Below are 20,210 nucleotides of genomic sequence, written 5' to 3' on the forward strand. Positions count from 1 at the left end.
TATTGAAGACCTCGAAGAAAGCGCATCCACCGTGTTGAAAACTGTTCTAACAATGTGCATTATACTATAAGAATTTTGATCATTATTATCCATATTATTAGCGATGATCCTAATGTTGCCGTTAATGAAAAGTCATTAGCAGTAGGTCGCTGCTAATAACTGATATTATGAAAGTTAAATACAAAAAAAATTGATAACTGATCATTACGAACGCTAAATACGAAAAAATTGATATTTAGCAACGAGAACTTAGCAACGGTAAGTCGCAGCTATTTACCCCTCAGCCGCTGCCTGATGGATCGTCGCTGATAATGATATTTAGAAACCTAACTTTTCTTCTCTCTTTACTTTTCACTCTTTCATCTTCTTCTTCTCTCACATTCTCCTCTGCAAATCACGTTTTCCCTCTGATCTCCTTTGCAATTCTCGCGCGCCATTGCCATCCATTGACAAAGGCAGCACTGTAGCTCGCCTCCCTCGAACCCGCAGGTGTGTTGTTCTTTCCCTATCTATCTCTCATCCTCCACAATGGGTAATGCTCTAGTACCCATTTGCTCAGCCTTTGCAGAGCCAGACAAGTTTTTCCTCTTTCGAAATCTTTTCAGATTCTTTTACTCTCTACTAACCCCCTTTGACTCTTCTCTGTGTTTTGTGTGCAAACTTCACCAATAGATATCCTTTCTGATTGGTTCCTGTTTAGCTCTTTTTATGTACTGCATTGGCTTTTTTTTCTTTTTTGGCTTCTTAGACATTCAGGTCTTTTTGTCTATTCCGTAATGTGCTTGTTTTAGTTCAAAAAAATTATGCTGAAAAAAGGGAACTTGGAGTTCGATATTGGGGGTTCATTGGGTAAAGGATTGATGGAAATGGCTCAATTGTTCTTTTGTTGCTTATTTTTAAGGGCACCCATTTGAATGAAGTTGCTATTATGCATCTAGAATGTGTTTGCTGATTATGAAAGTAATGGGATTTGAATGATTTGCTGTTTCTGCAAAAGGGGGTGGAGCTTGGAGTCTGGAAAATGGGGTTTTGCAGATGAAAGATTGTAGGTGAGTTTTCTTATTGGAATGACTCAAAGGTTGTTCTTTTTGTTCAATTCGAAGGATACCCATATGAATGAAACTATGAAACCCAGCATTAGATGCACACATACAACCACTTGTTGCTGCTTATGTATATGTAAGATTGGTACAGTCTGATTTACATGTTGAATTGGTTTCTTTGCGAGATGGGAGTGGTCTCTCTCTCTCTCTCTCTCACACACACACACACACGCACAAAAATGGGGGGTTTTGTGGAAGTTACCTATCTAAATGAGCAATGCAGTCAGTACTGTGCCTGGTTTCTTTGATAAACTTCTCCTTTTTATGAATATATTCAAATAGCCATCTATTTACATTTGGCTATATATATAAACTTCTTTGCACATTTATGAATTGAGATAAAATTTATTATTATATTTCTTATGGTTTTGTAATTACGAATTTTTCATGTGGGGTTTTTAAATATATTCAACTAGCTGTATTTGATGAAGTAATTTCCGTTTATAGATGAGAAAATGGAGGTTGAGAAAAGACGCTCAAAGGGAGGTTGAGAAAAAAATCTTGTGTGTCTTTTGTGCAATTGCAAGTTGTGCAGTATCTAGCCTATAAAAAAAAGAAAAAAAAGTTGTTTAACAACTCAAAATGAGGATAAAGTTGCAGAGATGTCATTAAAGGGGTGAGATAAGATGTTATTTCATTTTTTTGGGATGGATATTCATACTTCTTTAGAAAAAAAAACCTTCATAAGGTTTTTTTTGTCCCTTTCACTGTTAAAAGTGTCCAGAAAGCTATGATTTCAATTATGTATTTTTTCCCCCTTTGTTTTTAGTTTTTAATCTATAATTATGTTTTTTTCCTACATAGGTAGTTTCCTAACTAATTCTTTTAATGCCCCTGCCTCTAATGCATAATTTCCAACCAAAGTTGCATCTACCAAAATCTACACCAATTCTGCCAAGAAGATTAAATCTTTAATTTCTGAACACAATTTATTACATATTGCTGAGATTAAATTCTTGACTGGACTTACAAGGAAAGAAAACCTTAATTCTTTGAAAAAGACGAAGCATGCTCTGTGTACAAACTAAGTACCTTTTGTTCCCAAGATTAAATTGTTATCCATTTTATATATATATTCTAAACTTTTGGGACAGAGTGAAGTTTAAATTGTTTGTGTTTGTGATTAAATTGAAGGCATTTATCCTTGGAAAAGAATCGCTTGTTGTGTAGTCGCAAGTTGTCCAAGGACTTGACTCATCCAGGTAAATACCAATTGATGTTTCTTTTGACGTGTAATTTTTTTGAAACATAGGAAGAGCTTTGAAGCTGATGCTTTTGGCGCCTTGACTAATGCATTTGAGTTGGTTTTTTAAGGAATTGATAAGCTAATGCCTTGATTAATGCCTTTGACGCCTTGATTAATGCCCATATAACTTTTTTTAATAAATGGCATTGATAAGCTAAAATTTGGGCAACAAGACAATGTTTGTAATTTTTAAGGAATTGAGACTCAAGTGCTATGATCAAAGTGGTATAGGAAAAATTTATTAATGCATATCTATCTTGAATCTTGTACTTAAAGCTTTTATGAGTGACTTATAAATCTGAAAATTTGATAATTGTGACGCAGGTGATGGTTTCAACCCATTTGGTAATGAGTACCACATATAGCATATGGCCAGTAGTATTAACGCCGTACAATTTACCTTCGTGGATGTATATAAAGGATCCAAATTTGATATTGTCCTTACTTATTCCTGGTCACACAGAACCTGGAAACGACATCGATGTGTATTTGCGCCCTCTGGTTGATGATTTGCATGAATTATAGAATGAAGGTGTAACCACTTACGATAATTCAATTAAAGAGACATTTCAGTTGCATGCGGCATTGCTATGGACCATAAACGATTTTCCCGTGTATGGGACAATGTCTTATAGGTTGAAGTATGAGGTTAAAGAGTGTTACATGAGTCATCGTAGGTGGCTTCCGGAAGACCATGTATGGTGCCAAGAAAGAGAATTGTTGATGGTACAGAGGATCAGAGATTGGAACCTGATGAAATGTTCAGAGATCAACTGTTGCAACAACTAATATATGTTGAAGATGTGTAGTTTGGAAAACATAGTGAGAATAAGAGAAAACGTCGCACAAGTAGTGTTGATATACATGAGTTGAATTGGAAGGAAAAGAGTATTTTCTTTTAAGTACAACCAAAGCTCTCTCCAAGTTCTTAAACAAAAAACTATTTGAAGTTCTTACCCTCTAATACAAACCAAATTTGTTATAATCTTTATAATATTAAAACAAAGTTTTAAACAAAATACAACAAAAGCTCCCTCGGATGTTGCTTTCGCTTGCTTGAGATCCATAAGAGCTCCCTCCAAGCCTAAGAATAGTAGAATTCATTTCATAATCGATGATCTTTCTAACAATTAGTTGATATGTGTGATAGGCAAGATTCTCTTACCCTCCAAGATGTTTTAGTAGCCTATTCATTTGTGCCTGCAGAGCAGCTTGAGATGCTTGTGATTCCTTCATTTCTGCCTGCATAGCAGCTTGTGATTCCTTCATTTTCGTCTGCATAGTAGCTTGTGATTCCTCCAACTTATCATATTTCCCTAGTGATTCAGCTAGTTTCTTTTAAGTTTCTAGCTGTTTAGCCTTGCATTCATCATGGTTGTGAAGTTGGGCAGCATAGCGCGCTGTTGAGAAACTTGACCGGGTAGGTATGGCACCACAACCCTTTCCTCTAACATGTCCTGAGCGATGTCCCCCTAGCACCTTTAGTACAATGTCTTCTTGGCTGGTATTCACGCTGTTCGAGTTTGCTTTTGATTCTATTTCATTATGCACAAGCCATATAAACCTCAACTAAATAAGTCATGCAAGTTCATTAGACATATTCATCATGAGTAAACATTTCATTCAATTACATATGCATTCTCAGCGAATTCACTCACAAAAGACCTATTCTTTCTCATGTGGATGTCCTTAAAAATTTTGATAGGATTGGGTACAGCCTTGGTAATCTTTGCATGCACATAATACAGATAATTAATGGTTGCATTGAAGAACAATACTATAAAGGAGGCAAAAATGCCTCGGCGTGGTCGATGATGATTTCTAAGATTGTGTACGATCATTGCGACGTCCATTATGATAGTTGGAGCAAGGTCTCAGCTGTAATGGTGAAGAGTTTGGAAGAATGTGTGAAGGTATAAACCTCATTGCATATATGTATTATGTTACTTGCTACAAATAATGTGACAAAGTTTTGACTATTTTTTTCGTAATTACTATGTCTCATGGTAAGTTCGATTTGAATATGGAGCTAGAGCAGCACAAGGAGGCCGTAAAGCATCAATTGCATCTTAGTTATGGGAGGATTCGCTCCGAACTACAAAATTTATTTCGAAGGTGTGCAAAGTCATGATTTGGCAGCGGTGGCCAATGCTAAATGGTGTTTCTCCAGACCAATGGCCTGTTATATGTGATTCATTTGAAACCGTCTTGTAGAAGGTAAATGTATCTTATTCAAATCAATAGTTAATTAGTATTTCTAAGATTTATATTCAGCTATAAAAAATGAAATGATTTTTTTTTTTTGGTTGAATTTTTGCAGAAAAAATCTTAGTGAAATAAGAAAAATAGAGCAGAGATGAAAACAAATCATACCATTGGCACCTTGCCGTTCGTCAATGTTATTCATGAGAAGGTAAGAATATATAGTGTTAAGGCTTTATAGTAATGTTATTCAGTGTAATCGTTAATTATGTGTATTATGTGCATGCAAAGATTGCTAAGGCCATACCTGATCCTATTGAAATTTTCAAGGACACTCACATGAGAAAGAACAGGAGTTTTGTGAGTGAATACGTTGAGAATGCATATGTAAGTGAATGAAATGTTTACTCATGATGAATATGTCCAATAAACTTGCATGACTTATTTAGTTGAGGTTTATATGGCTTGTGCAGAATGAAATGGAATCAAAAGCAAACTTTGATAGCGTGAATACCAGCCAAGAAGACATTGTACTGAAGGTGCTAGGGGGACATCGCTCAGGACATGTTAGAGGAAAGGGTTGTGGTGCCATACCTACCCAGTCAAGTTTCTCAACAGCGCGCTACGCTGCCCAGCTTCACAACCATGATGAATGCAAGGCTAAACAGCTAGAAACTGAAAAGAAACTAGCTAAATCACTAGGGAAATATGATAAGGTGGAGGAATCACAAGCTGCTATGCAGACATAAATGAAGGAATCACAAGTTGCTATGCTGGCAGAAATGAAGGAATCACAAGCATCTCAAGCTGCTCTACAGGCACAAATGAATAGGCTACTAAAACATCTTGGAGTGTAAGAGAATCTTGCCTATCACTTTTTTTATTTTTTATTTATTTTACACACGCATATCAAGTAATTGTGAGAAAGATTATTGATTATGATATGAATTCTATTATTTCTAGGCTTGGAGGGAGCTCTTATGGATCTCAAGCAAGCAAAAGCAACATCCGAGGGAGCTTTTGTTGTATTTTGTTTAAGACTTTGTTTTAATATTATAAATATTATAACAAATTTGATTTGTATTAGAGGGTAAGAACTTCAAATAGTTTTTTGTTTAAGAACTTGGGGGGAGCTTTGGTTGTACTTTGTTGAAGAAGTTGTTTTAATATTATAAAGATTATAACAAATTTGGTTTGTGTTAGAAGGTAAGAACTTCAAACAGTTTTTTGTTTAAGAACTTTGAGTTAGTGAACCTCTCTTGACATGTTTATCAAGTTGAGTAAACAATGCCAGAGAGTAATATTATATAATAATATTTCATTTTTAAGTGTATACAGGATGGCGCGAGAGGAAGATATGCAAGGAGTTGTGGCGCTAAAGGACTCAAATAACAATGAGTAAGTTATTTCAATCCCATTGTCATTCACTTGTTGGTGGAAGTTAATTCCATTTAATACTAGAATAGATAATTTGTTGTTCTTCAATGGACCATAATTTTAATTTCACAGCATACTGTGGAAATTATGCATGCTGTGGGAAAACATTTTACTTGTTTTCTTTTTGCTGTGGGAAAACATTTTACTTGTTTTCTTTTTGTGAAGCTTTTCTTAAAACTTGGATTCTTTTTGAGCCTTTGTTGCTTGCTTTCATGTATTTGAAAATTATTTGACACTTAACATTCACTTAATTAACTACTTATCAAAAAAAAAACATTCACTTAATTAACTAAAACAACTTTCATTAGTGCTAATAAGATCCTAGGTTTTTGTCCATAGTTTGGCATCAGTATAGTTGGCTTTTCCTGTATTTTTAAATTGTCTTCATTTAGTTCAAGAAGTTGAACTTAATTTATTGTCTGTGATGTTAATATCATCTTGGTGTGAATAACATGTTTAGAATTTTCACGTTTTCATTCATTTTTCTCTTTATATCCGTATCTTTATTTAATCCTGTCTATTCTTATCATCCTTCTATTTGTACTGATGGAACTCTTTGCTAGACTACTGCATGAGAGATAAACTTGCTGCTTATTTTCAGCTTATGGGTTCAGCTGTTTTAGGTCCACCTAGCTGCCTCCTTGTTCCTTGTTCTCCTGTTCAGAGTTTATTTCTTTCGTTACTCTCTATTTGGTTTATTTCATTTCTCTACTGCTATCAAATTGTGGATGCTGCAAGCTCATGTGATACAAGTACTGCCATATTTTTTTGAATTGACAGTTTGAACAATTTAAGAGGCAACTGATGCTGTCCCTGAATGATGATAATTCATTAGTAAGATAACTTATCAATCGTGGTTATTCATACTTTCCATGATTTAAGTTTCTGTTCCTTCTCAACATGGACATTTCGTGTGATTTATATGGAGCTATGTATTGATATCAAGCGTTTTTTCCTGGAAAGCTAATTAGCTAGTATTTTGTTTTAACGTCTAGCTGAAACTGTTGATATTGGAACCTATGACCAATCAATTCCCATTGCATATCCTGATAAGGGTACTATTTACCTGAATTCATGAGCCTTTTGATAAATGTGACTGTTATGAACTGATGTTGCTTAGAAAATGTTTTGCTCTTCATCAAAGGTCTCACATTTGTTTCTTTTATGTTGCCTGCCACCTGGTGGGCATTGTGCGTTTTGCTAATGCTTACAGATGAGGGTGCAAACGGCTACATGGCACATCAATCTTTGAATGACTCAACATATATTGTAAATGTAACTGATGAAGGTATATGTTCTTGCCTTTTTTGATTTATGAGTCCCTTTTAGGGTATATGACTGATGTGTACACATGCCTTATTATGAGATATTATTTAGGGTTTAGATTACTGCCTTCTCAAATGTCATTCAGCAGTTGCGCTTCCATCTCGAGCAACGGTATCGAGCTCATACATCTTTAAACATCTCTATATCCTTATCCCATTTTACTTATAAAAAAAAAAAAGAAGACATCTTTAGGATAGAAATTACCTCATCCATAGGCGTGTGCAGGTTTTCACATCACTGTAGCTTTCCTTATTTAAATTTTTTCATAAATGGAATACTTACCACCATGATTCGTGTGTAGTATTCATTGAGTGAGTAGGAGGATTCCATGAATGGTTGGAATAAATAAATTAATGGTCATATCATAGAACCTAACACCAAAAGAAATTTATTGCCCGTATGTCACATATATTTACTGTAGTTATAAAATAAATACAATTACGGTATTCAACGTAATTGTAATTATAAAATAAATATAATTACGGTGTTTAGTGATTTATTTCAAATAAAGATTATTTTGTGGAATCAAATATTTTGAATTGATTATTTATTTGATTATTATTCCTTGATGGTTGGAATAAATAAATTAATGATCATATCATAAAACCTAACACCACAAGTAATTTATGTGTCATAAGGGCCAAGTGGGAGGATGTAAGAAATTCTATTTAAGGTATGACCCATATGTCACATATATTTACTGTAATTATAAAATAAATATAATTACGGCGTTCAGTGATTTATTCCAATTAAAGATTATTTTGTAGAATCAAATATTTTGAATTGATTATTTATTTGATTCTTATTCCTTGATGGAAGGAATAAATAAGGTAAGAATTCTGATTAAGGGTCCCTGATCTACTTATAAATAAAGCATGTGTATTCCATCTATTGACAATGGTAGGCATAGGTCAGAAGATCTCTCTCTTTCTTTGTTGCACGTTTAATTTTTAATTCGCTTGAGCAAATATGGTTAGAGGTAATTCTGAATCTTTATTTTCGTTGCGTATTTTATAGCATTTAGTTTTATATGATAACATGTGCCTACCAGTGCCAATAGATGGAATACACAAACTTTATTTATAGGTAGGTCAAGGATCTTAAATAAGAATTATTAGCTTATTTATTCCTCCCATCAAAGAATAAGAATCAAATAAATAATCAATTCAAAATATTTGATTATACAAAATAATCTTTATTTGGATTAGGGACCCTCAATTAGAATTGTTACCTTATTTATTCCTCCCCTCAAGAAATAAGAATCAAATAAATAATCAATTCAAAATATTTAATTATACAAAATAATCTTTATTTGAAATAAATCACTGAATATCGTAATTATATTTATTTTATAATTACAATAAATATATGTTACATACTGTCATACTTTAAATAGAATTTCTTAACGAGAGCTTGAGGAATGATGAGGTGAAGATGGAAATTTGATGGGAAGGTACGAAAATGTGTGATGAGGATGAATAATGGGGTGTGTTAGATTAGCTAGGTAACTGGCTTAAATTTATTGGAAAGATAAATAGACTAGGTGGCATGTGACTTTATAGGTCTAGAAATTTGTACAAAGAATGCGCGGTTGACTTGACGGTTAATTTGGAGAGATTTTAGGACATTAACTCGTTTGGTTTGCGGAATAGATTATTGAAATGAAATGGTTATTCTTAAGAAATAGTCATTTTTTTGTTTGGTAGGGGTCTATTCTTGATAATAGTTATTTCCATGGAAATGACTAAACCCCTTATTATTTTTTATTTTATTTTAAACTAATAATAATAAAAAACTAAATACTAAAAAAAACATAAAAAATAAAGTGGGTGGCTGACCATCACAATGGGTGGTTGGCTACCCACAGAAGAGGTCGGGGGTGGTGCGGCCACCCCAGATTTTCCTCTGGGGCGGCCACGCGGCGACCCTGGCCTTTTTGTGGTGGAGGCCGACAACCCACTTTATTTATTTATTTATTTTTTTTAATTTTAATTTTAATTTTATTTTTTTAATATGAGTTATAAAAAAAAAAAAAAAAATTAGCATGAGGCTTTTTGTAATTTTGATTAATTTTCAATTAAAGCATGTGGGTTGTTACCAAATTAAGGAATAGTTATTCCATTCCATTTTTTTTATTCCCAATAATAACTATTCTCTTTCCTAATGGAATACACATTCCGTGAACCAAACGAGCCCTAAATGTTTTGTTTATGAAAAAAAAATGAGTAAGAATTCTTTTTAATGAAAACTTCTTTCCATATAGAGTTTGTTTTGAAATCTAAATTTAAGGAGAACAAGATATAGAGAGGCTAGCATTTCTGTTGATGATAAATCTTTGAATAAAACTATTTATTGGATTCTCATAGTACTCCCATGCAACTATGATGATACGGTCGGAAAAATCAGCATTTAAATCAACGGGGTTTATAACAAGAAAAAATCAATGGCTGATTTAGAATTTTTTTTTTTTTTTTGGTAACATGAGTGCTATAAGGGATTTTAAATGGTAGGTTAAATTTTGACATAATCTTACTTTTTGGTTTAAAAAATCATCTAAAACTAATTCAATTAAAAGACCATATTTAGATTTGTTTTTATTTTAAGTTTCTAGAATCATTTAAATTAACTATTAAAATGTTAAGTGTATAAACCTACCATTAAAACAAACCTAACCAAAAACTTAGGTTTCCCTTACTTTTAGTAGTGGGTTTCCCTTTCACATACTTAACCAAAAACTGTTTATATATTTTCCAACTTAGACAGTTATAGTGCGGATTCACACAAAGGCAACAATGGTCTTTAGGGAGCGCTTATGGTTCTCGCTGTTTATGCCTCTTTAGATTAGTTTTCAACGAACAGGTGTTATCACGTTCACATCCAGATAAAGTAGCCACAGTTGGTTGCCCATTTATGCTCTTTTTTAGTTAGAAAAAAAAAAAAAAAAAAAAACCAATGGAAATGCTTGTAGGATAATGAACAAGGAATTGAAGCTGTATGCCGCCTAGCACATACTTTTTAAGTGTTTTGATTATGTTTACGTAGCTCAACTGGACCCAAATACAAATTAGAGCTCCTTATTAACCGATTTCATTTTTCAATTTATAAATAAACAAAAAATTATTTGACATATATATTAGAGTCTAAAAATTGGTGTGATTTATCCGTACCGTAATATTTTTACAAAATACTCACAGAAATAGGCTATGATATCGTCCCAACACTTATTGATTATTGTTGCTATGGCTTGGGTGCAGTAACTTACAGTACATGGTTATAATCTGTAACGTTATAGATTGTAACCATCATATAACCTTACAGACTATTTGAAGCTTATATTAGACATATTTTCTTCATCAATACATCAATTATGTATATATAATTATGCTTATATATATATATACACCAGGAGGGGACTCAATTCAGTGAGTTAACATAAGCGGAAGAATTGAAGACATAATGTTGAATTTAAACAGAGACTGCTTGAAATAAGCAAGGTTGAATATGAACAAAATATACAGATGAATACACAAAGATATCAACATAAAAATGAATATTGTTGTGCAAATTTATTTAACTCGCAAGTGTATGAATCAATTGTAGTTTAATGGATTGCAAGTGCGAGGTCGAATCCACAGAGAATTGTATTTTTGAAAGAGAAATTTAAATATAAACTAATTAAATCCTAACCTAGTTTCAAAAGGGTTTTGAATTTTGGTTTTTAAAATTAAAAGATAAACATAAACTAAATAAAATAAAACAAAAGGTAAAGACTAAGGTTTAGGAATCCACACTCACTGAATCATAACAACATACTCCATGTTCATCAATATTTATCCGAAGTTCTCACAATTTAAATCTTATGTATGTTTTACTATGCTTCAAAGAATTAATCAAAATCATCCCATGTATCCATTCATTGACCAAATCACAAAAGGAATCCAAATTCAATTGAAACACCAGATGTATCTGTAGAACAAATCACAAGGGATATCCAATTTTTATGAGTTAAAAACCAAGCAATCAATCATATGAAATTATCTCAAATCATCACATGTATCCTTGAATCACAAGAGATATCCAAGAATCACTCCACATATTAATTAGAAGTAAAACAATTGAAATATAAAACTCAATAAAATCGGATAAATAAAGACTTACATAAAAGTGATGTCGTTCTTCATCAGTGAGGCTACATCCCCAACCTTAGTTAGAAATTTAACTCCACATAAAAATAAAATCTAAACCTAAACCTAAACCTAAAGAAAAACTAAACAAAAGAATTTTGCTCTCTAGGATTGTGTCTCCTTTCTTGAAAGGAAAAAAGTCTATTTATAGGCTTAGGAAAGTCCTAAAAACCTTATTAAACCTAGATAATTCGAAGGTCTGTCTTTCAGTCAAAATAGAAGTCTGAAATCGGAATAGGATTCGTCCAGATTTGTATCCTTTAATTACGGGGCGATTTTGGCATAGAAACGCTCCGAATTAGGAAAATCCTATTTCAGAACAAATTATAGTATTTTGAGTTAGCTTTCCAATGCCATTTGAATCACTTCAATCCGATATTTGAACAAAAAGTTACGGTCAAAATACTGAGACGTATATATAATCTAAATTTGAATCCGATCCGAAATCTTATCCAATCTGATCTTTTATCCAATTTAATCTGATTTTACCTTTTTCTTGGATTTGGTTAGACTTAACCACATCATCTAGGTCTTCTCAAAGTATGCTTTCTTTCAAACTTTGCATTTTTCCCTTTAAAGCTGTAGTTTTTCTTCAACGACCTACAAAACACTAAAAACACAAAACTAACGCAAAACATTAAATAACGACACAACTAAAGGATTAACTAATGTAAATAAAGGGATCAAAATATGCAATATTTGGCACTTATCAAACACCCCCAAACTTACATTTTGCTAGTCTCTTAGCAAAACAAAACGAAAAATAAAATGAAAGCAATAAACATAAATCCTCTTTCGTGGGAGAGACGATTGCATTTAGCATATGCAACAAGCTTTTTAAACCTATAGGCATTCCTAGTGGACGAGTGAAGTCTCGTAAGGGCTTAACAGGAATGATACCCACAAACATTGTGCACTATGTTGTTAACAGGAAAGAAATTTCACATAAACCATGGTTCTTATTCATGAGCAAACTTAAAAAGACTCAAAAGGAAATCCAGAATCAAATCACTCATAAATGGACAACTGAGACATCATATGTTCTGAAAAGTGTAAAGTGTAATTAGCATACAATCATGAAGCTTTCAGTTTAAACTCAAAACAAGTTTCATAAAATTTGTAAAATTCTCTATCAAATGAAACAACCAAGGCAAGATATGCATTTTTTTTTTTTTTTTTAATGTTGTACAATGTCTAACTCCCTTAAGCTTTCTAATTGACCCATTTAACAAGTGTTAGGCCAATGACTCCCAAGCCTGGTGGCTTTAGGGCACTAGATGTAAAACATCTCAAAGGGCATATTAACTTAAGTCAAAAAGGCTACGAAGCCAGACTAGCCATATCATAAATCAACACTGAACTTCACACTTTTTGACGTGAACACTCAATGCTTAATGAGGCAAGAGGTCCAGTTACTCAGTGGAAAACTCAACATGATCTTTCTTTTCTGTTTCCTTTTCTTTTTTATTTACTTATTTTATATCTTGCAAGCCAATGGTTATTCATCAATAAGTCATCCAACAAATCTTAAAGAGAACAAGCTTAAGCTCAAACATCATACCTCACAAAAAACATGCTAATGTGCTCATAAAAATTTATCTAAAAACAAGAAAATTTCTTTTACCCAAAAATAAGTCAAATGACTCAGACTTCAAATGACATAATGATGTGTTCAACTCTTTAATCAAGCTAATGAAATGCAAATCACAGTTACAGTTTAACTCAAACTTGACAACAACATAACACAATTTTTTTATTTTTTTTTCAATTTTTTTTTAACACAAAATAACAAATAAAAATAAACAAATAAGAACAAAAATAAACAGAAAAAGTGTTTTCCATCTCCCCAAACTTAAATTACACATTGACCTCAATGTGTAGTATAGAAATACATTACCGGAAGTAAGGAAATCGGAGTGTGAACAAGGCTAGGGCGTCCTCCAAACTTAAACACGAAAACACCTGTCAACAAAAACAAACAGCAATATTTTTTTCATAGAAACAATATCAAAAGATTAATTGCTGTTAGAAACAAAAACAAAGAAAATTAACATGTAATGAAAAAGGAAAGAAAGAATTTTTGGAGTGAAGTGCAGAAAATAAACTAGAGGAGAAAACTTTACAGCGCTTTCCCCTATCATGCGGATGTCCAACCAATCCCTTCCACCCCTTCTTCTTGAAAACTTCATACCCCTCTGGAAGGATATTTCGCCATCTTATGTAGAATTTCTTGCTTCGAAGAATCTTCTTAGGAAAGTGGTTCCTAGATTTGTGTGCTTGTGTGCACAAGTCCTTGAGTATCTTGACATAAGATGGCTCTTTGAAACATTCAGGCGATGAAGCTTTGGGCTCTTGATGTGTCTCAAGAGGGACAGTGATGCAGGCATGAGCTTCAGTACTCACTTTCATGTCACTGGGCAGATCAAGATTTGTTGGGGGCTCACTGTTCTCATGGTGCTTAACTTGCTCATCTTTCTCTTATTCCTCTTTGTTATCCATAATTTCCTCACTCTCAAGTGTGATAATGACTTGGGCATGCTCATGATAAGAATTTTCGGCATCATCCTCATCAATCATGTAGTGCCTTTTAGCCATCTGCTGACTTTGAAGCTCTTCTTCCTCATTGTTATCCTCTATACTCTCATTGTCCCAATATTGAGTCATTAGCTCAAGTTGATGTTCAGATGGATGTTCATTCTCACACTGCCCAATCCATTCTTCAATCCCTGCGGTAGCATGAGTATTGGTATCTTTGAGCTCTTGATTGAATTGACGCAATTCATCTTTGAGCTCTTGATTGAATTGACACAGTTCATCTTTGAGCTCTTGATTGAATTGATGCAGTTCTTGTTTCATCTGGAAGTTGGACTGGTCGACTTTTTCTATTAATGTTTTCATCATGTCTTCCAGTGATGACTGTGGTGCAGGCTGTGGCACTTGAGTGGTAGACTGATAAACAGGAGGTTGAGCTTGATGATCGAACTGGGGATATTCTGAATGGTGTAATTCATCAAATTGGTGAGCATAATTTCCTGTAGCTTGAGCTGACCATGAGAAATTAGATTGGTTGCTCCAGTCCGAGTTGTAATAATTGGAATTTGAATCAAACCCTAGACTGGAGAAACTGATGTTCATTTGCTTATATGAAAAATCAGAAGCTTGTCCCCATGATGGACAATCACTATAATGATGATAAGGATTCGAGCAGTATGAACATGGATTATGTGAGTAAAAATTTTGAGGGTAGTTGGTAGGAGCTAGTGTCCTATAACAAGGAAAGGCATTAAAATCCTTCAAATGAAAATTCATGCTTCCCCCTCACTTTTTAGCATGCAGATTTCCCACATAAAACATTAACAATTTTCTTTCTCAATAAAATAAAATTAAAAAAAAGAGACTAACTAACAAAAAATAAAATAAAACAAAATTTAAAAACCTCACAAAATGGACCAAAAATAAAATTTTGGCAAAGATCTACGAAATTGCTGCAGTTGATGTGACTACGATCGATCGCACTAACAGGGGCGTGTGGAAGGTGCTGTGGCAGAACTGTAAAACAAGCCAAAAAAAAAAACAAAAAACAAAAAAAACAAAAACAAAACAAATTTTTTTGTTTTTGTTTTTGTTTTTTTTTTTTTGAATTTTAGTAAACAAAACAAATTGCAGAAAAATAAAATCCTAATTATAACTAGTAGAAGAATAAAACTAATTTAGAAATAAATTGGTTTAAAAAATTGAACAATTCCCTTGCAACGACGCCAAAAACTTGTTGTGCAAATTTATTTAACTCGCAAGTGCACGAATCAATTGTAGTTTAATGGATTGCAAGTGCGAGGTCGAACCCACAAATAATTGTATTTTTGAAAGAGAAATTTAAATCTAAACTAATTAAATCCTAACCTAGTTCCAAAAGGGTTTTGAATTTTGGTTTTTAAAATTAAAAGATAAACATAAACTAAATAAAATAAAACAAAAGGTAAAGACTAAGGTTTAGGAATCCACACTCACCGAATCATAACAACATACTCCATGTTCATCAATATTTATCCGACGTTCTCACAATTTAAATCTTATGTATGTTTTACTATGCTTCAAAGAATTAATCAAAACCATTCCACGTATCCATTCATTGACCAAATTACAAAAGGAATCCAAATTCAATTGAAACACCAGATGTATCCGTAGAACAAATCACAAGGGATATTCAATTTTTATGAGTTAAAAACTAAGCAATCAATCATATGAAATTATCTCAAATCATCACATGTATCATTGAATCAAAATAGATATTCAAGAATCACTCCACATATTAATTAGAAGTAAAACAATTGAAATATAAAACTCAATAAAATCGGATAAATAAAGACTTACATAAAAGTGATGTCGTTCTTCATCAGTGAGGCTTCATCCCCAACCTTAGTTGAGAATTTAACTCCACATAAAAATAAAATCTAAACCTAAACCTAAACTTAAAGAAAAACTAAACAAAAGAATTTTGCTCTCTAGGATTGTGTCTCCTTTCTTGAATGCAAAGAAGTCTATTTATAGGCTTAGGAAAGTCCTAAAAACCTTATTAAACCTAGAGAATTCGAAGGTCTGTCTCCCAGTCAAAATAGAAGTCTGAAATCGGAATAGGATTCGTCCATATTTGTATCCTTTAATTACGGGGCAATTTTGGTATAGAAACGCTCCGAATTAGGAAAATCCTATTTCACAACAAATTGTAGTATTTTGAGTTAGCTTTCCAATGCTATTTGAATCACTTCAATCCGATATTTGACCAAAACGTTACGTTCAAAATACTGATACGTATACAGAATCTGAATTTGAATCCGATCTGAAATCTTATCCAATCTGATCTTTTATCCAATTTAATATGATTTAACTTTTTTCTTGGATCTGGTTAGACTTAACCACATCATCTTGGTCTTTTCAAAGTATTCTTTCGTTTAAACTTTGCATTTTTCCCTTTAAAGCTGTAGTTTTTTTTCGACGACCTACAAAACACTAAAAACACAAAACATTAAATAACGATACAACTAAAGGATTAACTAATGTAAATAAAGGGGTTCAAATATGCAATATTTGACACTTATCAAATATGAAATGTTGAAGATACTTCAATTGGAATTATAAATTCATAAATCAACATAATGAAAATAGGGTATATGAAAATAAGTACTTATGAAAATATGATGCTGTAAAATTAGCTTCAAGAAGCTTTCATTGAATAAAACATTCTGTAATACATGGATAAAACTCTGGCATATATATTTGTGAGATATCACTAATGTTCAGAGAGGGAGAAGAGAAAGAGAGAGAGAGAGAGTATTTTGAAATCCAGAAGAACCGAATGCCTATTACAATCAGGAGGATGCTATATATAGAAAGATAAAAGGTTGAACACTGTAGATGAACAATGATGAATAATGCTGGCCAACATGAATAGTGATGAACAGTGCTGACCGACATTAACAATGATGAACAGTGCTTGCTGCCATGAACAGTGCTGAATAGTGCTGACCAACATGAACAGTGATGAACAGTAATGGTCAACAAAACAGTAATGACCGCCAAAACAATGATGAACAGTGCTTGCCTTTTAATTTTCAATCTTCACCAAGGTCATAAGGGTCTTGGGCTTCTTGGTAAAGAGGTTGTATTTGGTTTGTAGAAGAGGAGGACGAAGTTGAGCTTTGTTCTCCTTGGTCTTCAATCCCTTCAACTTTAAGGAGAAGGCTTTTGCAAAGAACTTTGAGGTCTTCTTTACATTGGACTTGAGCCATAGTTGCAGCAAATTCTGTCTGTAAAAGTGATTTATTTGCCAGGAATTGGCTTTGAAGTGTGAAGGATGGAAATTCTCTCTATATTGAGGACAGGATCTTCTGAATGTTCAATTTGTCCCACCAGCGGACATATCTGTATCTTTTACAAATTCCTTGATCAATGGCATAATCCTATTTGAAAAGCCAAGGGATTTAATATTTCTTTGCCAAGTGGAGCAAGGAAGGAAATTGACTTTCTGCTTTATTAACTTTGTATGCCTTTGAAAACAGCTTTAATGCATCTGCAAGTTCTGGAGGTAAAATCTCAAGGATTATCCCATAATTTTGCCACCATCTGTTGAACCATAAAAGGAGCTGACTGCTGAATTTGTTATCAAAATAAAGCTACCAGGAGTGGCTGTTATTATTGTTTTGATAAAGAAGTACTTTTGATCATACTTCAATATAATCATAATAGTTCTATTAGACTTGATTGCCGGGAAGGGCTTTGAGATCAGATGGATGGTTACCCCATTCTTTTGCTAAAATAATTCTTGCTACATACATCTTTTCAAAGATTATTCTTTTCTGTTTTGGGTTGAACTTATCTGGAACTGAATCCTTGGTAATTGATGCTGTTTGGAGTAAAATATCTCTGTAAAAATTGATGGATTTGGATGGGTGAGATGGAATGAAATTCCTCTTAGGAGGGAAATAACTTTTAACAAGATCCAGAGGATTCTTGAGGTGACGCTGGTCATGTTCTATAAAGAATAGGTTTTCTGTATAGGTTTTTTGGACAAACCTAGATGTATTGATTTGGGTAATTGGTTGGTTGGTATAGAATCTTTGCTGCTGTATGAATTTTGAAGAGTTCTGTTGGGTAAGGATAATGGTTGTTGTAGGACATTCTATCAACTGGTAAGGGTCCGGGTGACTTGGAGATGCTAAAGTTGATGAAAAAGTAGGTCTTGGAGAACCAAGAACCTGAAACTTATTCAACATGTTAATAGGTGAAGCTTTGAGATGCATAATACTATAGATAAAATATCTTTTTTAATAGTACTATATGCTGAATCCCAGATTCCTGAATGGGAACAAATAATTTGTTCAGGAAATTCTGGAGTGACCTTCTGTTTGAGGATACCTCCATATCCAATGTTGGAGGCATCTATTTCTAAAATTTTGAAAGCTTTTACTTCAGGAATGCCAAGACAAGGCAAAGTCTTGACATATTTTTTCACTTTTTGGACAATTGAAGTGTGAAGATCAGTCCAAGGTGGAGGATAACTTTTGAGATGATCATACAATGGTTTACAGTGTTTTCTAAGATTTTAATAAAAGTCAGCAACATAATTTAAAGATCCTAAGAACCTTTGGAACTGGTTTTTATTAAGGATGACATCAGGAAATTTATTTGCAAATTGAATGGCTCGATCAATGGATTTAACCATTCCTTGACTGATGTTGAATTCTAGAAATCGGATATTTGTTTGAGACAGGTTGATTTTTGTAGCTAAAACCACTAAACCACTGACTTTAATGATACTAAGAAACGAATGAAGATGTTTCCAGTGTTCATCAATTGACTTTGAAAATATGAGGACATCATCTATATAAACAATTGAGAAATGTGCTATAAGGTTAAAGATTTCATTCATGATGTTTTGAAATTCACTTGGGGCATTTTTTAACCCGAAGGACATTACATTCCATTCATAGTAGCCAAATGGTGTAACAAATGATGTTTTGTATTTATCTTGTTCATGGATTTGGATTTGCCAAAATCCACTATCCATATCAAATTTTGTAAAAACATTGGCTTGACTTATTCTGTTTATCAGATTTTTTTTTTTGTTTGGAATAGGATATCTAATCCACCCTAAGACTTTATTAAGAGGTTTGTAATTTATTACTAACTTTGGGGCTCTTCTTTCTAATTCTACATTTTTCTTCAAGTAAAAGGCTAAACAAGACCAAAGGGACTTGCTTTTTCTAATTACTCATTTGTTAAGCAATTCTTTAAGCTCGGTTTTACAAAATTCCATTAAATCTTGATTCATTTGGATGGATCTAGCTTTAGTAGGAATATTTCTTTCACTGAAGTCTTTTACTTAAAGGAGCTTTACAATATGCTTTTTCCTATGCCAAAGGCGTTGGGGAGATCAGAACAGACTTCATTTTGTATTTTTTCTTTGAATCTTTCAATTTTCTGTAAGAGGATATCACTTGAAAGTTGTTCTTCAATTCTTTTGTTTTTAATTTCTTCTTTTAGGGAGTTCAAATGCTTGCTCTTATTCTGTAAAATGTTAATTGTTTTAAAAATTGAAACATCTTGTAACATATTAATGTCTTTAGCATGGAGTTTTTTAAAGAATTTAAATTTTACTTTCTGTCCTAAGACTTATGTAGTAATTCGTTTGTGATCTGTAGTAAAAGGATACATAAGACATAAAAATGGATTTCCTAGTATGACCTTTGAATTCGATATGTTTTTTATTAAGACAAGTGAAGTTTTGAAACAAACATTATCTTAACAGATATGTGCTTTAGACAACTCGTAATCTATCTGCATTTTACTGCCATTGGCTGATGATAAATGTTCTGTAGTTTTTGAATAATATTTTGTAGGTATCATTCTTTCTTGGATACAATTTAAATCTGCACCTGAGTCTATTAAAGCTATGACTTCAAATTCAAACTCGTTGTTAATAATGATTGTTACTCTAGAGTTCCATTTTTGAAAAATGATTCTATCAATTATGTTTAAGTATTTCTCATCTGTAGTTTCTTTGAGGATTAGACTCTTAGTTGAAGATTTTATAGATTTATTGTCTTCTAAGTCTTGTTCACTTTCAGATTGACTTTGTTTAGAAAATTTTTTATTAATCTTTAAAATCATTACTTCTTGTTCCAATTCTTTGTTTTTGGTTTTTAAATATTTTAT

At 32.8% G+C, this 20,210-nt stretch overlaps 1 long non-coding RNA gene across 4 annotated transcripts; it reads left to right on the forward strand.

Moving 5' to 3' along the window:
* The first annotated feature begins 289 nt into the window (after window positions 1-289).
* Window positions 290-7,373, forward strand: LOC132191256 (uncharacterized). Of its 4 annotated transcripts, none has more exons than XR_009441247.1 (10): window positions 290-489; window positions 902-1,049; window positions 2,238-2,305; window positions 4,098-4,262; window positions 4,361-4,566; window positions 4,670-4,762; window positions 4,843-4,938; window positions 5,025-5,404; window positions 5,515-5,949; window positions 7,202-7,373. It is a non-coding gene; the product is annotated as an uncharacterized LOC132191256 (long non-coding RNA). The 4 variants fall into 4 exon arrangements; XR_009441244.1 differs by having other exon boundaries at window positions 998-1,049; XR_009441245.1 differs by having other exon boundaries at window positions 998-1,049; window positions 4,882-4,938.
* The last annotated feature ends 12,837 nt before the right edge of the window (window positions 7,374-20,210 follow it).

Source organism: Corylus avellana, chromosome ca9 (genome assembly GCF_901000735.1).
Source record: "Corylus avellana chromosome ca9, CavTom2PMs-1.0".
Classification (NCBI taxonomy): domain Eukaryota; kingdom Viridiplantae; phylum Streptophyta; class Magnoliopsida; order Fagales; family Betulaceae; genus Corylus; species Corylus avellana.